Raw genomic sequence first — 8,558 nt, 5'->3', positions numbered from 1 at the left:
TTCTGTTTTCCATTCAAACACGCTTGTTTCTATCTAAGATATTTATTTGCACTTCAATATGATGAATGGGATGATCCGTGACACTCATCACCATTCTCAACCTATGAACGCGTGCCTGACAACCACCTCCGTTCTACATTAGATTGAATAAATATCTCTTGGATTCTTTAATCAGAATCTTCGTGGTATAAGCTAGAATCCATTGGCAGCATTCTTGAGAATCCGAAAGGTCTAAACCTTGTCTGTGGTATTCTGAGTAGGATTCAGGGATTGAATGACTGTGACGAGCTTCAAACTCACAAAGGTTGGGCGTAGTGACAGACGCAAAAGGACCAACAGATCCTATTCCAGCATGAGTGAGAACCGACAGATGATTAGCTGGGCGGTGACAGCGCACCTGGACCATTTTCACTGAGAGGACGGATGGTAGCCATTGACAACGGTGATCCACCAACATACAGCTTGCCATAGGAGGAACCTTGCGTGCGTGAAGAAGAAGACAGTGGGAAAGCAGAGATTCAGAAGTCAAAGCATCTCCAAAACTCCAACATATTCTCCATTACTGCAGAACAAGTATCTATTTCATGCTCTTTTATTTTTTGCAATTCAAACTGATAAATATAATTGATATCCTGACTAAGAGTTACAAGATAACCATAGATTGCTTCAAGCCAACAATCTCTGTGGGATTCGACACTTACTCACGTAAGGTATTACTTGGACGACCCAGTGCACTTGCTGGTTATTGGTACGAGTTGTGAAAAGTGTGATTCACAATTCGTGCACCAGTAACATATTATCTTCACACTCGGAGAAAGTCTAAAATGACAAGCTAATCTCAATTCAAACGTCCTAATCAACTCACTAATTGAATTAGCAAGAGATTAGAGTCAATGGAAATAATACTAGCTAACAACTCTAGATCACCAACATGGGTTGGGTATCCATGACTCAAGATCACCTAATTTCTCTTTCCAAGCCAAGAATGCTCACAATCTATTTTAACATCCAACCAAGCATTTTGTCAAACACTTGGAAGGCATAAAAGGAAAGCATAATAAATTGCAAGAAATAGTAAAATCTACCAATTACTAATTGTAAGGAAAGTGAGATCACAACTCAAATTAACAATCAAAAGAACATCAAATATTAAATTGCATTAAAAGAGATCCAAATCCAACATGAGTGCATGAACATAAAAGAGACATGAAAGTAAGATTAACAAAAGAACCAAGAAGAATTAAAGTATTAGAACAAGGAATTGTAGAGGAAAGAAGATGAAATCAAGCAATCAAATCTAGATCTAAGAAACATTAACCTAATCCTAACCTAATTCTAGAGTGAAGAGGGAGCTTCTCTCTTTAGAAAACTAACTAAAGGCTCATCATGACTAACTAAGTGCTCCCGCCTTGAGGGACTTGAGGGACTTGAGCAAAAATCAGATTCAGAGGTAGAAGAAGGACTACTGATGCTGTTGGATTCTGACCTCCCTGCACTCAAAGTAGATTTTCTGGAGCTACAGAACTCAAAATGGCGCGCTTCCAATTGCGTTGGAAAGTAGACATCTAGGGCTTTCCATCAATATATAATAGTCCATACTTTGGCCGAGTTTAGACGATGCAAAAGGGTGTTGAACACCAGTTCTACGCTACAGTCTGGAGTTAAACGCCAGAAACACGTCACGAACCAGAGTTGAACGCCAAAAACACGTTACAACTTGGCGTTCAACTCCAAAAGAAGCCTCTGCACGTGTAAACTTCAAGCTCAGTCCAAGCACACACCAAGTGGGCCCCGAAAGTGGATTTATGCATCAATTACTTACTTCTGTAAACCCTAGTAGCTAGTTTAGTATAAATAGGACTTTTTTTTACTATTGTAGGGGACATCTTATGATTTTTAGTTCAACTTTGGATCATATTGATCACGTTTGGGGGCTGGCCATTCGGCCATGCCTGAACCTTCATCACTTATGTATTTTCAATGGTAGAGTTTCTACACACCATAGATTAAGGTGTGGAGCTCTGCTGTTCCTAATGAATTAATACAAAGTACTACTGTTTTTCTATTCAATTCAACTTATTCCGCTTCTAAGATATCCATTCACACTTCAACATGAATGTGATGATCGTGACAGTCATCATCATTCCCTATGAACACGTGCCTGACAACCACTTCCGTTCTACCTTAGATTGAATGAGTATCTCTTGGATTCCTTAATCAGAATCTTCGTGGTATAAGTTAGAACCCATGGATGGCCATTCCTGAGATCCGGAAAGTTTGAACCTTGTCTGTGGTATTCCGAGTAGGATCTGGGAAGGGATGGCTATGACGAGCTTCAAACTCGCGAGTGCTGGGCGTAGTGACAGACGCAAAAGGATCAATGGATCCTATTCCAGTATGATCGAGAACCGACAGATGATTAGCCATGCAGTGACAGCGCATTGGACCATTTTCACTGAGAGGACAGGATGTAGCCATTGACAATGGTGATGCGTAACATACAGCTTGCCATGGAAAGGAGTAGGCTTGATTGGATGAAGACAGCAGGAAAGCAGAGGTTCAGAGGAACGAAAGCATCTTTATACGCTTATCTGAAATTCTTACCAATGAATTACATAAGTATCTCTATCTTTATTTTCTGTTTAGTTATTATTATTATTCGAAAACTCCATAACCATAATATCCGCCTGACTGAGATTTACAAGGTGACCATAGCTTGCTTCAAGCCGACAATCTCCGTGGGATCGACCCTTACTCACGTAAGGTTTATTACTTGGACGACCCAGTGCACTTGCTGGTAAGTTGTATCGAAGTTATGACAAATTATGAATTAAGATTAGAGCACCAAGTTTTTGGAGCCATTACCAGGGATCACAATTTCGTACACCAAGTTTTTGGCGCCGTTGCCGGGGATTGTTCGAGTTTTGGGCAAGTTTTGGTCCGGTAACATCAGTGCCAAGTTGGTCCGGCAACAACACCAAGTTGTTGGCGCCGTTGCCGGGGATTGTTCAAGTTTGGACAACTGACGGTCTATCTTGTTGCTCAGATTAGGTAATTTTCTTTTTGTTTTATTTTCAAAAAAAATTTTCAAAAATTTCTCATCTATTTTCGAAAATTATTCTAAATTTTTAAGAATGAATTCTAGTGTTTCATGAAGCATGTAGAAGCCTGGCTGGCTGTAGAGCCACGTCTAAATTCATTTGGACTGAGGCTTCCAAGTCATCATTACAAGAGCAAGCTAGTTGTTGCTAATCAAATTTGTTATTGTATGACTGATTTGTATCTTCTAAAGCTTGGCTGGCTATTAAGCCATGTCTAACCCTTGGATTGGAGCTTTAGGCTAACATTGAAAGATTCCTGGAATTCTTATTAAAAATTTTTGAATTTCTTATTTTCTTTTTCCTATATGTTTTTCGAAAAAAAATATACAAAAATCCAAAAAATTAATAAAATCATAAAAATCAAAAAAATACTTTATGTTGTTTGTTTGAGTCTTGAGTCAATTTTTAAGTTTGGTGTCAATTGCATTTTTTTTTAAATTTATGCATTTTTCGAAAATTCATGCATTCATAGTGTTCTTCATGATCTTCAAGTTGTTCTTGGAAAGTTTTCTTGTTTGATCTTGATGTTTTCTTATTTTGTGTCTTTTGTTGTTTTTCATGTGCATCTTTGCATTCATAGTGTCTAAGCATTAAAGATTTCTAAGTTTGGTGTCTTGCATGTTTTCTTTGCATCAAAAAATTTTTTTCAAAAATATGTTCTTAATGTTCATCATGATCTTCAAAGTGTTCTTGGTGTTCATCTTGACATTCATAGTGTTCTTGCATGCATTCATTGTTTTGATATAAAAATTCTCATACATTGAGTCTTTTTCATGTTTTTCTCTTTCTTCATCAAAAATTCAAAAAGAAAAATATCTTTCCCTTTTTCACTCATAAATTTTCGAAATTTGAGTTGACTTTTTCAAAACTTTTTAAAATTTAGTTGTTTCTTATGAGTCAAATCAAATTTTCAATTTAAAAATCTTATCTTTTTCAAAATCTTTTTCAAAAATCATATCTTTTTCATTTTTCTTATTTATTTTTGAAAATTTTTAAAATATTTTTCAAAAATATTTTTCTTAATTTTATATCATATTTTCGAAAATATCATCAACAATTAATGTTTTGGTTTAAAAATTTCAAGTTTGTTACTTACTTGTTAAGAAAGATTCAAACTTTAAGTTCTAGAATCATATCTTGTGATTTCTTGTGAATCAAGTCATTAATTGTGATTTTAAAAATCAAATCTTTTTCAAAACTAATTTCAATCATCTCTTTTCAAAAATATCTTTTTATCTTATCTTTTTCAAAATCATATCTTTTTAATCATACCTTTTCATATCATATCTTTTTCAAATATCTTTTCTAACTTCTTATCTTCTTATATTTTAAAAATTGATTTTCAAAATTTATTTCAACTAACTAATTAACTTTTTGTTTGTTTCTTATCTCTTTCAAAACTACCTAACTAACTATCACTCTCTAATTTTCGAAAATACCTCCCTCTTTTTCAAAAATTCTTTTTAATTAATTAATTGTTTTAAATTTTAATTTTAATTTTATTTCTCCTTTAATTTTCGAAAATCATTAACTCTTTTTCAAAAAAATTATTTTCGAAAAATTTCACTCTCTCATCTTCTTCTATTTATTTAATTACTTACTAACACTTCTCTTCATCTCATATCTCTGCTCTCCTCACCCTTGTGTTTGGATTCTCCTCCCTTCTCTTTCCTTACATTACATTTTTTTTCTTCTTCTACTCACACAAAGGAATCTCTATACTATGACATAGAGGATTCCATATTTTCTTTGCTATTCCCTTCTTTGTCATATGAGTAGGAGCAAGGACAAGAACATTCTTGTTGAAGCAGATACTGAACCTGAAAGGACTCTGAAAAGGAAACTAAGAGAAGTTAAAATACAACAATCCAGAGACAACCTTACAGGAATTTTCGAACAAGAAGAGGAGATGGCAGCCGAAAATAATAATAATGCAAGAAGGATGCTTGGTGACTTTACTGCACCTAATTCCAATTTACATGGAAGAAGCATCTCCATCCCTGCCATTGAAGCAAACAACTTTGAGCTGAAACCTCAATTAGTTTCTCTGATGCAGCAGAACTGCAAGTTTCATGGACTTCCATCTGAAGATCCTTTTTAGTTCTTAACTGAATTCTTGCAGATATGTGATACTGTTAAGACTAATGGAGTAGATCCTGAAGTCTACAGGCTCATGCTTTTCCCATTTGCTGTAAGAGACAGAGCTAGAATATGGTTGGATTCTCAACCTAAAGATAGCCTGAACTCTTGGGATAAGCTGGTCACGGCTTTCTTAGCCAAGTTCTTTCCTCCTCAAAAGCTCAGTAAGCTTAAAGTGGATGTTCAAACCTTCAGACAGAAGGAAGGTGAATCCCTCTATGAAGCTTGGGAGAGATACAAGCAACTGACCAAAAAGTGTCCTTCTGACATGCTTTCAGAATGGACCATTCTGGAGATATTCGATGATGGTCTGTCTGAATTAGCTAAGATGTCATTGGATACTTCTGTAGGTGGATCCATTCACCTAAAGAAAACGCCTGCAGAAGCTCAAGAACTCATTGACATGGTTGCTAATAACCAGTTCATGTACACTTCTGAGAGGAATCCTATGAGTAATGGGACGCCTCAGAAGAAGGGAGTTCTTGAAATTGATACTCTGAATGCCATATTGGCTCAGAATAAAATATTAACTCAGCAAGTCAATATGATTTCTCAGAGTCTGAATGGAATGCAAGCTGCATCCAACAATACTCAAGAGGCATCTTCTGAAGAAGAAGCTTATGATCCTGAGAACCCTGCAATAGCAGAGGTGAATTACATGGGTGAACCTTATGGAAACACCTATAATCCCTCATGGAGAAATCATCCAAATTTCTCATGGAAGGATCAACAAAAGCCTCAACAAGGCTTTAACAATGGTGGAAGAAACAGGTTTAACAATAGTAAACCTTTTCCATCATCCACTCAGCAACAGACGGAGAATTATGAGCAGAATTCATCTAGCTTAGAAAAATTTAGTCTCTGATCTATCTAAGGCCACTGTGAGTTTCATGAATGAAACAAGGTCTTCCATTAGAAATTTGGAAGCACAAGTGGGCCAGGTGAGTAAGAAGATCAGTGAAACTCCTCCTAGTACTCTCCCAAGCAATACAGAAGAGAATCCAAAGAGAGAGTGCAAGGCCATTGATATAACAATCATGGCCGAATCCAAGGAGGAAGGGGAAGACGTGAATCCCAAGAAGGAAGACCTCCTGGGACGTCCAGTGATCAACAAGGAGTTTCCCTTTGAGGAACCAAAGGAATCTGAGGCTCATCTAGAGACCATAGGGATTCCATTGAACCTCCTTATGCCCTTCATGAGCTCTGATGAGTACTCCTCTTCTGAAGAGAATGAGGATGTTACTGAAGAGCAAGTTGCCAAGTACCTTGGTGCAATCATGAAGCTAAATGCTAAATTATTTGGTAATGAGACTTGGGAAGAAGAACCTCCCTTGCTCACCAGTGAACTAAGTGATCTGGATCAACTGAGATTGCCTCAAAAGAAACAGGATCCTGGAAAGTTCTTAATACCTTGTACCATAGGTTCCATGACCTTTGAGAAGGCTCTATGTGACCTTGGGTCAGGGATAAACCTCATGCCACTCTCTGTAATGGAGAAACTGGAATCTTTGAGGTGCAAGCTGCCAGAATCTCATTAGAAATGGCAGACAACTCCAGAAAACAAGCTTATGGACAAGTAGAGGACGTGATGGTAAATGTTGAAGGCTTTTACATCCCTGCTGATTTCATAATCTTAGACACTGGGAAGGATGAGGATGAATCCATCATCCTTGGAAGACCCTTCCTAGCCACAGCAAGAGCTGTGATTGATGTAGACAGAGGTAAATTAGTCCTTCAATTGAATGGGGACTCCCTTGTGTTTAAAGCACAAGGTTATCATCCTGTAAACATGGAAAAGAGGCACGATAAGCTTCTCTCAGTACAGTGTCAAATAAAGCCCCCACAATCAAACTTTAAGTTTGGTGTTGAGAGGCCTCAGCCAAACTCTAAGTTTGGTGTTGAACTCCCATATCCAAACTCTAAGTTTGGTGTTGGGAGTCTATAAAATTGACCTGATCACCTGTGTGGCTCCATGAGAGCCCACTGTCAAGCTATTGACATTAAAGAAGCGCTTGTTGGGAGGCAACCCAATCTTTATTTATCTAATTTTATTTTTATTTTTGTTGTTCTTTCATATTTTATTAGGTTCATGATCATGTGGAGTCACAAAATAAATAGAAAAATCAAAAACAGAATCAAAAATAGCAGAAGAAAAATCACACCCTGGAGGAAGGGCTTACTGGCGTTTAAACGCCAGTAAGGAGCATCTGGCTGGCGTTCAACGCCAGAAAAGAGCATGGATCTGGCGTTGAACGCCCAAAACAAGCAGCATCCTGGCGTTCAGACGCCAGGAATGCACACTGAGGAAAGCTGGCGCTGAACGCCAGAATTGCATGCAAAGGCATTTTACATGCCTCAATGGTGCAGGGATGTAAATCCTTGACACCTCAGGATCTGTGGACCCCACAGGATCATCTCAGCATCTGTGGACCCCACAGAATCCCCACCTACCTCCACTCATATTCTTCCCTCTTCTCAATGTTCATCCTCTCTTCACAATAAACACCCTTCCCCAAAACCCTTCACCAATCACCTCAAGCTCTCTTCCCTATTACCCATTCACCACTCACAACCATCCACCCTTCCCTATAAACCTACCTCATAAACCCCACCTACCTTCAAAATTCAAAATCACTTTCCCACCCAAACCCACCCCATATGGCCGAACCTAACTCCTCTCCCTCTACTATATAAACCCCTCCATTCTTCTTCATTTTCACACAACAAAACCCTCTCATCCCCTTCTTGGCCGAAACACAACCCCTCTCTCCCTCTCTTCCATTTCTTCTTCTTATTCTTCTTCTTCTTCTTTTCTTTCTTCTCTTGCTCGAGGGCGAGCAATATTCTAAGTTTGGTGTGGTAAAAGCATAAAGCTTTTTGTTTTTCCATTACCATTGATGGCACCTAAGACCGGAGAATCCTCTAGAAAAGGGAAAGGGAAGACAAAAGCTTCCACCTCCGAGTCATGGGAGATGGAAAGATTCATCTCCAAAGTCCATCAAGACCACTTCTATGATGTTATGGCCAAGAAGAAGGTGATCCCCGAGGTCCCTTTCAAACTCAAGAAAAATGAGTATTCGGAGATCCGACATGAGATCCAAAGAAGAGGTTGGGAAGTTCTAACAAACCCCATCCAACAAGTCGGAATTCTAATGGTTCAAGAGTTCTATGCTAATGCATGGATCACTAGGAACCATGATTAAAGTAAGAACCCGAACCCAAAGAATTATCTCACCATGGTTCGGGGAAATTAATTAGATTTTAGTCCGGAAAATGTGAGGTTGGCGTTCAACTTGCCAATAATGGAAGAGAACGCAC

At 38.1% G+C, this 8,558-nt stretch overlaps 1 non-coding gene across 1 annotated transcript; it reads right to left on the bottom strand.

Annotated features, from left to right (window-relative positions):
* Window positions 1-5,406: 5,406 nt before the first annotated feature.
* Window positions 5,407-5,514, bottom strand: LOC112745866 (small nucleolar RNA R71). Its single transcript, XR_003173774.1, has one exon. It is a non-coding gene; the product is annotated as a small nucleolar RNA R71 (small nucleolar RNA).
* Between the last annotated feature and the right edge of the window lie 3,044 nt (window positions 5,515-8,558).

This window comes from Arachis hypogaea, chromosome 14 (assembly GCF_003086295.3).
Source record: "Arachis hypogaea cultivar Tifrunner chromosome 14, arahy.Tifrunner.gnm2.J5K5, whole genome shotgun sequence".
Classification (NCBI taxonomy): Eukaryota; Viridiplantae; Streptophyta; class Magnoliopsida; order Fabales; family Fabaceae; genus Arachis; species Arachis hypogaea.
This window is presented reverse-complemented; position numbering and strand designations above follow the sequence as displayed.